This window comes from Lepidothrix coronata, unplaced genomic scaffold (genome assembly GCF_001604755.1).
Source record: "Lepidothrix coronata isolate B3197 unplaced genomic scaffold, Lepidothrix_coronata-1.0 Scaffold241, whole genome shotgun sequence".
In the NCBI taxonomy this organism is placed as follows: Eukaryota; Metazoa; Chordata; class Aves; order Passeriformes; family Pipridae; genus Lepidothrix; species Lepidothrix coronata.
This window is the reverse complement of record NW_016690421.1, coordinates 1,009,524-1,023,040: the sequence shown is the minus strand read 5'-3', so window position 1 is coordinate 1,023,040 and position 13,517 is coordinate 1,009,524. Positions and strand designations below refer to the sequence as shown.

At 38.1% G+C, this 13,517-nt stretch overlaps 1 protein-coding gene across 1 annotated transcript in view; it reads right to left on the bottom strand.

Annotated features, from left to right (window-relative positions):
• LOC108507130 overlaps positions 1 to 13,517 on the bottom strand; it is a gene marked incomplete at its 3' end in the record, with an annotated part of 97,501 nt that overhangs the window by 83,255 nt on the left and 729 nt on the right. The gene's annotated exons all lie outside the window — the stretch shown is intronic.

Below are 13,517 nucleotides of genomic sequence, written 5' to 3'. Positions count from 1 at the left end.
CCTACCAGCAGAAAACTAGTGGGAACAATACATTTCCATATAAACCTGCTGGGGTTTTTTCCCTATTCCCTTAGCTTTTGTGTTTTCTGGAGGTTTTTGCCTTTTTTGTTGTTGTTTTAATTAAGAAATCAGCATAGCAAAGTTATGCTAAAATGCTGTTCTGAAGCAATCAAAAGTAGATGTATGGCTCTGTGAAAATGGGATTTACTTGTCTAATGTTCATGAGACTGCAAGGGAGGACAGCAACACTCTGTTCTGGACACTCAGACAGACAGACAGGTATCTTGGTTATTTAAAGGTGTTCTCCATTAAGTAAATATATCTTTAAATGGCCAAAACACACAAACACATATTTACATACACATGCTAATGATTGCTACAGATACACATGGCATGCAACAGATGATGTGAAAAGGTGAAGTGACATGGTGAAGTAAATTCCAGGTAACAACCTTCTACTCCTGAACACTGGAGAAGAGGGACAGGAATAGAGCCCAGCTTTACTTAGTCAGTCTGGGAGGTTCATATATGTGGTGCAACAGGGCTATGAAATACATATGATGCAAAGGTACGGACAAAATTTCTTCAATCTTTTTTTATGATCCCTCTTACTCTACTGAAGCAATAGAATTGTTCAGACTACAGGTAGGGACAGACTTTGACACCCTGTGTCATAATGGAATCCGTATCAACCAAAGCAAGCAGCACAGTGAAGCCACTGCACCAGAAGATCTGCACAGATTTAGGAGGGTCTCCAAAGATTCAGAGATGTAGATCTCTGAAACACTCTGCCACACTATTGCAATGACAAAGCTTACTGCCTCATTTTGTTTCTACACTGTGAAATAGCTAACAGATACTTACAATGTATCATTCAACGTGATACTAGGGACTATTCGGGATAACAGGGAAAAGTACAACACAGGGACCCTACTATTACAGAGCTTACTGCTCATGGAGATTTTCTTTTAGAAAAAATGTTAGACTGCATCAGGGATTATTCCATACTAAATTAAAATATTCCTCAAGAGACTAAAATAACCAACAAATATATTCCAAATTCTGAAATCAAAATAGATTTTCTAAATGCATTATTGTTCATTCACACATGATGGCTACTGGCTGAAGCCTTGTGATATACCCTGCACTGCAGCTGCTCCCTCACCACACTCCCATTAGCCAGATAAAACTCTTCTGGAAAGTATGTTTATGTAACAGAAGCATTGATAGAAGCTAAGCAGCTCTGTAAGTGCTCAGAAACACATGCCAGATAGGGATTTAAGAATGTGAATCTGTCTCACTGAGTGGCTTCACCTCAAAATATGTCAAGGTTCACTGACTAAGTATTATGTTTCAATATGAAAAAGTCACCTGTGACCTAGAACAATCTGTTTGTAGACAATGCTTCGCCTTGACATTTTATATATTTTTCTCTTTTGCTGTTTATTACTAACAGGAAAATGAGATCTTTATCTCTTTAAGAGCTCATCTGCTTCTGTTTGCTGAAGCTTATTCTTCTCTTGAAGTCATAATCTGCCTGCAGTATCACAAATGGTTGCTGTGGGGAGGATTATAATGTGATAAAGGCAGAAGATCTTGATTTCAGGTGGAAAATTAATTCCGTATCAACAAAGATAACGTTGCAAGGGCAGAGTCCTCAGACCAAAACCCAAAATGCTTACTCATTCCTGCAATGAGACTTTGCCAGAACGAAGACCCAAATCTGGAAATTTTCAAAATTTGGTAGTCAAAAATGAAAACAGGAGTCAAAAGTGATGTAAATTACGGAAGCTGCTACTCTTATGATCACTGCAAAACTAGAATGGCCAGTAATTCCATCTAAGCAGTGAAGCGAACAGAAGCTTTTTGTGTCATCTGTGTTATTTATCCTTCAGTTTAGCCCAGAATTGAAAACATCATATTAATACAGCAATCAAAATAAAAAATGTGGAAATCACAAAAATATCTCTTTGGCAAAGACAGCACAATTTTAAATGTTAAGTCAGTGCTCACAGAAGAGCAGAAAAATGTTACAAAATATGCAGGGAAGCACAATACATCACCTGAGACCAAACTACTGAGGAAACACTGGAGATTTTAAAATCACACTGATAATACAGTGAGGTTGCTCTAACACCATTAAGCAATTTGTAATTTCCACTATCATGTGAATGCTGTGTCACTGGGCAGTGACAAACTTTTTCTTGTTCTTTGTGCTGGAAGGGAGTTGCTCATTACTACACCCTACTGCCTGACTCATTTTTGTGCCTGTAAAATTCTGAAACAAGGCAAACCAAACAAAACTCCAACTAGGTATTTTAGAAAATCTGTCTTCCAAAAACTAAAATAGCTGCACAAATATTTACACTAAAGTAAACTAAACTTCCTTAAAGAAACAACACAGATGATCACCAGAACCAGTTTTAGATATATCAGAGGAAGACAAGAGGCAAACTGAACCTGGGATTATCTTCTCTCCAAAAGCATTCATGTGCATCCTTCCAGTTAGAGTCTGTTTGAATCCCTGAAGAATGATCTCCCTAATCAATCAGCCGGAATAGAGGTGTCTCTGGAGGCTGTTGCAGAGCCAAAGCCTAGTCCACCTGCTCTTGAGGGAATTTTTCTGTCTGAGGAAGCAGGCTAGGGAAATCAGCCTCTTTTACCTGAAATTCATCCTTTTAAGTCTTCTCTGAAATTGTGGGGTGGGCTTTTTTTTCCTGGAATGAAGTGTGATAATATTGAAAGAACCTGTTCTGTCTATCTTTACACCCAGATCAATGATGACTGCTGCCAGCCTGGGCACTGCATGCCAGAGAACACTGTGTAAAATTATTTTCACGGTAAGGTGTTCTGTAAAAAAATATCTTCTTATCCAGCCAAGTTTTAACTTCACATCTCTGATTTAGTGACCAATTTCTTGTCTATAGAAACAGGTGTGGGTTTCCTCTGACCAAAGTTCATCAGACCTCCCCTCCCTGGGTTGCCTTTTGACCCACAGAAGCCAGCAGGGCAGATGAACCATTCCTTAACAGAACCTATTTCTCTACCTGTAATGGGAGTCCAGGCTGACTACTTCACTTATAGACATCCCTACTGTCAGTATCCAAAATTAGATAGGATGGATCAGTCCTATGATGGTTAGGTTTTGGTCTGCCTCCAATACAGTATTCATCATTCCATACATATTTTATCATCAGACTTCCTCTTATTTTCCTCCTTCTACATGAAATTATTCTGGTCTCTTCTATATTTTTTTTTTCTTCTGAGATGTTTACATTTCCTTATTCACAGACATCACTCTTGCTGGATCCCTGCAATTCAGCACACTACTCTATATAAATCCATATGACTGATATATATAATAGTAGAACATTTCCCATCCCACCTTCTTTCTGATGAGGCTATAAATCTAAAAGTGGTCTTCACTGAACTGTCAGAAGTCATTCAGAAGTCCCTTTCTGGAGACCATAAACCTAAAAATTAAGAAAGAGGCTAAAGACTTTTCTCTTTAATATACTCAACCTTGCATTTCTGAACATCATTTGTCTGCTTATTTGCCCTATTTCTTCAGTGTGGTCTGGTATTTGATAACCAAGTACATCATACTCTGCTATCCTTGTTATGTTTTGCTTATTCTCATTCCCAATTCATTCATCATAAAAAACAGGAATTTGAAACATCCTAAAAAACTTGTCTATTTTTGCCTTTTTTTTTTTAATTTACAGAAAAGTATATTTTGCATAATGTGTTGAACCTTTTTCTTTCACTGTCTTAGTTTTTCTGTATTTATTTTAATTCTTTGTCTGGTACTTGAATAGCACCATATGAATACATCAGTGCTATCCCATGTGTGCATTATTGCTTTAGTGATATGAATCTCTGACTTATCCATTCTTTTTATGCACAATTGTATTAATTCACCAGATCCTTTTCCTCTCCATTCTAGCTTCTACTAACCCTACTGCCTTTATCATACATTATCTATTATTTTTGTGCTTGATAAGAAACCACATTCAGTTTTCATTTTTTCCAGTGTATAAGTATTTTATATAGAATATATTGGATGATCTTGAACCCAACCTTTCCAGCCAGTATGTGTTTTCAGAATCAACAAACATTAATATCATGACGGTAAGAGTGCATTATCTCACATCCAGCTATAATCAACAGAAATCTTTGCATTAACTTCAGTGGGCACTGGACTGCAGCCCAGTTTACCTTCTGGCAGAACTTCAGTAAATCACAGAAAAAGTGCTAGCTAGCATCAAGCCATAATTCAATGACAACAGAACTCAACTCCGTTTGCAAAGGCATGTACAGATATTTGAATAAGTCCTGTAGATTAATGCACTTTTTAAGGTGCACTAATGAATATTAAAGCCAAAAGAAGCTCAGATAGGATATCCAACCTCATGTGCTTGCTTTTAAGGCTTTTGACAGTGGTTGTATGTGCATGAGAATTGTTATCTATTACCATTGTCAATTAATGGCCTCAAGAAAGAGTTTTCAAATTGTCAGTTACCACCTGTTTAAAGCTTGAAACTCATTTATATGCAACCTACAACATCTTAGGGCCTGAGCCATTAGACTGCATGGTATCAGATCCGTTCTCAAGATGCCAGTGTTCTCAGCTGTTTTGCAGTCAGGCTGAAACAGAATTAAACCCTATAGCTGGAGTACCTACTTGAACTAAAAAGGCAGGTTTAATTCAATAACTTTATTGTATGAAAATCCCCTGCACACGGAAAGAGAAAAATCTGAGATTCTATCTGCTACAAAGAGAAACATATATATATATATATGCATCTATATTGTAAGAATAGTTTCAAAAAGTGACCAAGATTGCATTATTCTCCTCATTCCTCTTCCATGGTGATTTCCATCCCAAACACCATCAGTTTACAAAGAAATAAAAAAAAAAAAAAAAAACAAAAACAAACAAACAAACAAACAAACAAACAAAAAACCAACATTTATTTAACTGCCAGTTCTGCAAGTTCAACCCAAAATCCAAGATTCAAGTTAAATTCTCTGAGCTATTTATACATCCTCTTTACTAGTGAAGATCGCTAAGTAATGCAAAGTCTTAATTTTCTATCTCAGGAAGATTATCTACACTCACTGACTGTATTACTTCACAAACACCCAAGGAGGATGCAACTGCATTTGATTCTATCAGGATTCTTTCTTTATTCTATCAGGACTGAAAAAACAGACTGCAATCTTTTTTTGTGTGTGTGTGGTTCTCTTGATTTTATTTTTTTTAATCTTGCAAAGGGTTATTCCTATAAAGATCTGAATCAGGATTTAAAACATAAAATGTATGATTTTACATTCAATTTCCCATTCCACTCCCTCATTAGCAAGCTTTCACTGATGCTTCTTCTCATGCCTTATGTTATTTTAGGAGATATTATTCTTATCTTCTAAACCTAAACTCTAAGCAGTGCTGGAACCATTTCTCAAATATTGAAGACTGTGATTTGGCACGTGTCATATTCCAAGATAAGTCCACACATTCAAAGGCATCTAAAGCAATTGTCTTTTACATAACCTGAACAAGATTGCTCTTCCAACAGAGTTCATGAAATAGAACATCAATAACCTGCTTTCCAGTTCATAAGCAAGTACCTGAGTACGTACACAGGAGCCTTTGTGTGAAGCGAGGTTTAGGTGTGAATTTAGAATACAATTTCTAATAACCCATGCTGTGTTACACTTCTATTTTACATGCCGTGTTTGGTTTTTCCTGTCATAAGGTCAGGATTCCGGTCAAGCACAGGTAAGCTGTAACACTAGGAAAATCTGATGATCTGCAAGCAAATAGCCAAATAGCATGCCCAGTCATGCCTCAAGATACCCTTTAAATACTCTTTCCTGTCTAAACCTATAAGCCACAAAAGCTGGCCTGTTCTCCAAGCAGTCCTATCATTCTCTGACAAGAAGGCTTGCAGCTTCCCATGGCTGCCTTGCCTTTGCAGTGGTTTGTCCCACTTCCTTCCCTGTTACCTCAGCACTGCAAGCCTACAGTAGGAAGGGAATAATTATTTAAGAAAAAAAAATAAATCAGAAAACTCCTTAATCAGTAGTCTGCAAGGGAAAGTTTCATTTAAAATATACTAGTGCATTCCCCAAGCATGTCCCTTTTCTACCCCTGATTCCTTCATTTTCCATCTCATCATGTCTCCTTGTCTTGGGCAGTGTCCTGTATACATTAAGAATCTGCCATTAGAAATTAGCTTTAAATATTAAAATACAGTAAGAAGGAGAATAAGAAATAATAGACATTGCTAAAGCATTGCAGTGCTGCACGACAGCTAGTACAAAGAAATTACTGTCCTCTGTCCAGTGTGCTTGTTTGAAACAAACCATTAAGAAAATTTATGCTACCACAGCATGTGAAGATGGGTCTGCGTTTTTTCAATTGTAAAACAGATGCATAACTGATGGACAACTTAGCAGGAATATACTAGAAAAAGATATCTAGGCTGGAATTCAGATATCTATTAAGATACCCAAATTCAGATACCAATAGGATACCTGAATGGGTCCCTGCTTCAGCAGCAACTAGACTAAGCTCCTGTTATTACCAATAAAAAATTTAGTTGACGCATTCAGTGAGGCTTAAAGAATCATTCAGCTCATCCTGAAGCAGACACCTACACTAGGTCAGCTGAGCTCTAGCTCTATAGACTATAAGCTGTAAATGCCTACAGTGAGCTTGTTGGGCTGAATGAGAGGATGCTGGTTTTGCAAAGTCACTTTCCAACTCCAACAGCACTTCACATGAAGGAAGGTAGTGGCAGCAGATCAGAAGGGAATGATACCTTGAGCTGGTTGTATCATTTTGTTCTCTCTAGAACATTATGTATTTCAGTACAGTTAATGCTATCAATTTATATAATCATCAAATAAGTCTGTAAGAACTGTGTTTCACTTCCAGTTCGCTCTACTATCTACCTTGCCGTCCTGAAGCCGAGTGCTGTATTTAAACAGCTGAGTGGACAGGCGAGATAAGGACTTTGGCACAACTTCCAAGAAATGTGCCTTTGCCCAAACATCAACTGCAGTTAGTTTCTGTAGCTGATGTGGTGTTTTCACACTTTAGTCGCAACTCATGTTTCATTTCCGCTGATGAGTCAGGAACTGCAAAGCTCTGACTCTCCTTGATGCAAGGCAGTAGGACACAAGGGAGCACAGCAGGGGCTCAGACACTTTGGATCCACATAGCAGGTACCCAGGCTCACCAGTGAACTAGAAGCGCAAGGAATAAGCATAAAAACAAGGCAGCTTTGCTAGATCTAGATCTAGGTCTAGAGCAGCTGTCTCAACTGTGAGCCTTTAGACAATATGCTAAACGATCTCTGCCACACAGTGCTGAGTCCTTGCCCTGGGAGGCTGCAGGAGCCCACGTGCTCCCTCCACAGAGCCTGAGACCCCTCCAGGCTGCAGAGCAAGGGGGGCAGGCTGAGAGGCTGCAGCTCTGCATGTCTGATACGACCAGGCCAGAAAAGCCCAGCTCAGCTGAATCAGATCCTGTATGAAAACAGCAAGGTGACTTCACCCTGTGCTCTGCACTTTCTTCCCTGGCACATCAAAGGTGCCTCTTCTTAAAGAAGTTTGGGAATGGAAGAGAGTGTGAGTGAGGTTTCCATGCCCTAGGAAAACACACGTAACAGCCCTGGAACAGCCACAGCGCTGAGGGTCACACTACCCTGTTCATGTGGCTTGCTTTCATTTAATACCCTCAGCCTAAAGTGCTAAGCTGTTTCTGAAGGGGCATCCACAACCTCATCTGTCACCCTTATAATCTAACCACAGTAACTGAGAAATCAATGCAGATGATAAAGCTTCTCTTAGCTCTATGTGGTCTATGGCCCCCTGCATTATCCTTTCTGTCCATGTAAAAACAGTTTCTATAGCAGTGCAGATGTGGTAAAACTGAAGTATGACCTCAGCTGCTTTAATTCACAGCTTCAATCTGAGGTTAGTTTAGCTAGCTAGAAGTTCCCATTCTGTACCTGTGTACAATGTGGCTGTTAACAGACAGATGGCCACAAGCCATGCTCCACCTGCATCCCCTTGAAACCAGGGCTCTGCTTGTGTGTACCGGGAGTGTGCACTGGCATAGAGCACAACAGAAGCTGCAGCCTCATCTAAAACACATTTCCAGAGATAACAGTAGATACTGAGAAGTCTGGATATCTAAATACTTAGATGATAGCTATGAGTTTGTTGGCATAACTGTATTAATGGGAAACTAAAGAGTGAGAACTTTTATGAGGTAGCTTATCTTTATGCAGCGGTTGTCCGTATCCTGTTAGAGAACCATGGAGGTGTGTTCATCTATAATGCAGGTCCCGAGACCATGCCTGACCACTGATGTGGACCATGACACAATGTCAGTACTTTATCAGGTGATCGATGGAGCTAAGAGGAGATCCCCTCAGCATTTCAATGTTCTGCATGCTGTCAGAAGCCAGAGCAGAGATTCAGACAACCAGAAGGCTATATAAATGTTAGGCATTTCTACACTACACTTTAGCACAGAGTAGAGGTACCCAAGTTAACTCCTCTGAAGTTAGTTTAGTTCAGGAACCCAAGTGGTCCTGCTGCAGCAACCAGGCAATTGCCATGTTTTTTGATACAATTACCGAACAAGCTGTTCCTCAGTATAGATCAGTACTTGCTGGGCTATCTAAAGGCAGCACTGCAGTGACTAAAGCTGACAAAGAGTGATGGACAGATGACATATAGTAAGCCAAATCTCAGTGATACCTAGTTTGCCATGTGACAGCTCAGTATGACGTACCCTCTCTGGGCCACATTATTGGACATGTTACTGAAAAATGGACAGATGGATTTGTCCTTATACAGTATAACCTGTATATATAGCTCTTCATTCATTCCTGTACATAAGTGCTTTCATACATCTAAGAAAACAATTTATATTCCCTTGAACCTGCTCCTTAACTCTTAGACAGCTAATGGAAAAATAGTTTAAACATCCTGAGGGAAAAGCACGTCAAACACAAAGATAAAATATTTTCAGGCTGATTCAGCTCTGCAAAGACAAGGACACATCCTTTCAATAGGTGAGTGAATGTATTTTTCTGGCTAGTCCTGCATGTTTCTGGTGCTCCTTGAATGCACTCCCTCCAGTCAAACAGAAGACTCAAATTCAGCTTGGAGGGTCTGCTGATTTCTGTTTTCACTGAAGCTGTACATATCTGGAGCAGTTTATAAATAGCTGCAATGCTCAGGATGAATTATTGTGCAACTCTTCAAAGACTATTCATTATTGTTTTGCAAGATATCTGAACTGTATTTTTAGGCAACTGTCTCATGATCAGTCTCAGAAGGGAGATGATTATGGCAAAGGTATGCTTAGAGATAAATTTATGAACATTTTTTCTGGGCAAAGTAATACATACATTTCCCAGAGACTGTTGTACTATTGTTTTGCATCCATTGTACCATAATTGATGATTTAGAAAATCCATTTGCTCTTAAAAATTATCATCAGTCTTGGCTGACCTATTTCACTACCAGTCTTGTCACAACAATAGACCAAATACATACAACATTGTAGGCACTGTTTAGTGTACTAAGAAGAAAACGTGGGGTCTGCAAAACTCAAACGACCAAATGTTATTCTTTTGCTACAGCTGTGGTTAACACATGCTGCCAGCCCTCCCAAAGAGTCTTTTCATAAAGTGTCAACTCCTGTTTGTCTTACTGGTGTGTCTAGCCCCACCTGGGTTATGTGAAGTCAGGATTTACAGTGGACTGTAAAACTTCTATGAATTTGTTTCCTAGTAGACTTATACCTGTAGGTCTCAGTGGAAGCATTCACAGGAAACTGGCCCAAAATGTATGAGTCAAAATAAAATAAATACAAAATGAAACCATGTTGCTCATGACTACCCATTAACACTGATACCTTCAGTTCCTGAGATCATAGTATTTCTTTAAAAGGTAAGATAAAGGAAAACTGTAAAACTCAGAGAAAATTTCAGGCAAAAGATGTTTTCCCCAATAATGTGAAACCCATTAACTTCTGGTTTAGCAGTCAGTAAAATTATCCCTTCACAATCTCATAAATCTCTCAATCTCTCACCATTTCTAGATCCTGAATGAGGAACTTCCTTTTCAACAGTTCTTACCACCAAATCAAAAGATATTAAGAATTATACCATTTGGATTAGTTCCTTCCAGCCTAAAGGCTAGAAGCCTACTTCCTTTTTAATTGAAAGGTAAAAATCTCACATAATCCTGTGACTCCAGAGGCTTCAACAATAAGGAAAACTAATTCAGAAAGAAATTTAAATCACAAGAAGTGGCAACACCAACACAGTAAGCAATACTTTTAAATTGAAAGGTACAAATGTAAAATGCTAAACATTGAAATCTATCAAGCCCAAGTCCACAAAGTACTCAGAGAAAATTCCTCTATTTCATGAGAAAACAAACTTGTACAGAGAGCACAAGAAAAATTAAATCAGTGAATCACCAGTAACATTAATATTTTTAATATACAGGGGTTAATAATAATAATAATACCAACCATTAATCATAGTCCCTAGTTGGGTAAAACTCTCACTGAGTTATATTGTTATTTTGGTGTCATTTGGGTTCAGCACTGACATTTCGTTCTACAACTGATTTTCAAAATAAAGAAAGAATAGTGCAAACTGCTACATCAAAGTCTGACGTGTCATGTAGCAATGAATATTTCTGTTGGAAATTTACTTGTTTTCTTTTTAAAGCAATGGCATATCTAGGTCTTCCTCAGATTAGAAACATTAACTATTCTGGGTGTGATTCCTTTGTGACTTCATGGAATATCTATAGCACCTGGGGGATGGAGGACTCTTAAGAGCAATTATAGTCATAATGATCTTAAGGACTGTAATAAAAATATCCTAAAAAATAGAACTGAAAAACTTCAGATGGTAGTAAATAAGTGTTAGTGGTGAAGTGTATTATCTCAGTAAACTCTCACATCTTCTTCCTGGTAAATTTTTTCTGTTATGAAGCACCTCTAACAAAGACAGACTTTAACCTACTTTATATTCATAATGATTCATGCAAATTTATCTGGTTTTGAGGCAGGGGGTCAAGTGTTTAAGTTCATTCTATAATAAGCAATATCTGCATAAACTCTTGCTCTATTATAATGAGATATATTTTTCAGAGACATTAAAAATCAAGCCCCTCCAAAAATCAACTATTTGTGAATTCAATTCATCAGTGGCATATAAAATTCAAAACAGGAGAGCTGATCATAAATACACTTTCAAATTTTGTATCTACCTTCTCAAAGTATAGAGTCTTATTTTTTAATATGGGGGTTCAGTACTAAAGGAAAGGTATTCAATAGTTCTCACTGCATATAGACAATGAAGGCATGCACCACAAGAGCTATGGCTCTGGCTAAGAATCTCAACATAAATTTGCACATATCTATTTTTCCAAATATAAGGCTTTCCTGGCAGGCAGTCAATCCTGCAGGAATTGCCAACCGTTCTGTAGATAGGGCAATTATAATTCTCTGTGCACTGCTGCTAGACCACCTGCACGTTCACATGTGAGGAAAGTCAGATTTGAATGCAGCTCTCAGGAGATGAATGCCAACCCACTGCTATTTACTATCAATTTTCATTATCTTCTATGTAATTAAGAAACACCATTTATAACTACACCTGACAAACAACTAAGTATGGCAGGAGCTAGCAGATGTACCTTGTGCTATAAAACTTGGAGTTGAGATGTTACATTCAGTCGGGGGGGGGAGTATGCAAAGCCCATATTTTCATGTATAACTCTTTGTTTTCATCAGCATCTTATTGGAGTTGGAAGTGTGTGATGTTTTGTGATGATATAGATTGAGAATGTCAAATTCTGCTTCAGATAATGCTTCCAATATTTTTAATGGAAGTATGCCTGTAATTTTTTCATTAATCTATTCCATTAGATTCATTAAAATAACATCTTACTTGAAAAAAAATTGGAAAATGAAAATTTAATTATGTCAAATGAGTCATTGTTTTCTCTTAAGAATCAAAAGTCTCATCAGACAATAAAGGGGAAAACAGCTCCACTACTTATTTAAAAGGGCAGTTTAGACCACTAACTGTAGTGTTACTCTATGTAAACAAAATGTAGACAATTATGAAAGAATATAACAGTTTTTATTGCTTTATTTTAGAGTGTTTCATTAAATGGAAGCTTCTAGGAAATATTTTATATTCATCTACTTCTGACTGGGTGATACGCAAATAACCACATGGTGAAGCAATAAAAATAAATTACTCTGCAAACTTCCCTTTTAAGGGTCACCATGCAGGATGGCACGTATTTCAAAAGGGTGTAACACATTAAACTTCATCTCTATCTAGGCTCAGGATTGAATGAATTTTACATGGAAACCAAGTATTTAATATTGGATAAACTAAATAATGAAAAAAATCTTTTGATTTCTAGAGGGACACGGTTGTTGACTTTACTGAAGCACTGTTCAGTCAACAACAAACCTGGGCTTTTCACAAAGATAGGACACTCTCTATGTCATCTTCTTTTTGTGACAGTGTGTACAAATTTCAAAATACTTAGGAGTTTAAAACTAATTGCCAATATGAACCACATTGCAAAAATATATCCCGTGCACACTTTTGAAAACATTAGTCATAACTGGGTAATTTTCACACCCACAGCTGGCTAAGAAAAAAATGCAAATCATTTAAAACAGAAGATCATTTTAGTGCAAAACACTCTCTCAAGGCTTCCAGAATATGAGGCAATGGCATGAAGATATGCCTTAAATCAATAGCAGGAAATCAGGCAAGAGAAATATCTAGACAGGAGCTCTACAGGGCAGCATGGAAACAAAGTGTATACTAAACCAAATATTATTTTACATATTTTCCCAGTAATTATCCTCCTCATTCAGAATCACTAGGAATTGTCTGGGGTTTGTGTTATACTTTCAGCACTGGCATGTAAGAGTTTTGATTCCCCTGATCTATGAATACAAAGTCACACACTGAGCTGCATGCCAAACAGGCTTGTAGTCTGGATCCTTCTGGGATCTCCCACGGCAACATCCAAGTCAAGCAGGCAACTTCCCTGGCAAGGAGCAGGGCGCAGGTGAGGGTTGGTGGCAAAACAAGAGGTTCTGCAGTTGCAAAACTGACCAGCTCTGCACGTATTTACAGTGCAGTCAATAACTGGGCTCAGGGTTGCTTTTGGACAGAGGGAGGTCTGACACATACCGTAAGCACAGCTCTCCTCCAAGTAACCAATACCTTTGGGAATGGAACAAATCGGCAGGCCGGTTAGGGTAACACAGATGAAGAGCTCATTTTGTGTTGGGGGAGAAAAAAACAGACCAAGAAATGAAAGAGTGCATTATGTTTTTCATGCAAAATGAAAAGTTCACCATGCGATTTCATTAACAAAAGACCACGACAATATGTACTCGGGTAAAGAGAACAACTTCTGACCTTGAAATTGCG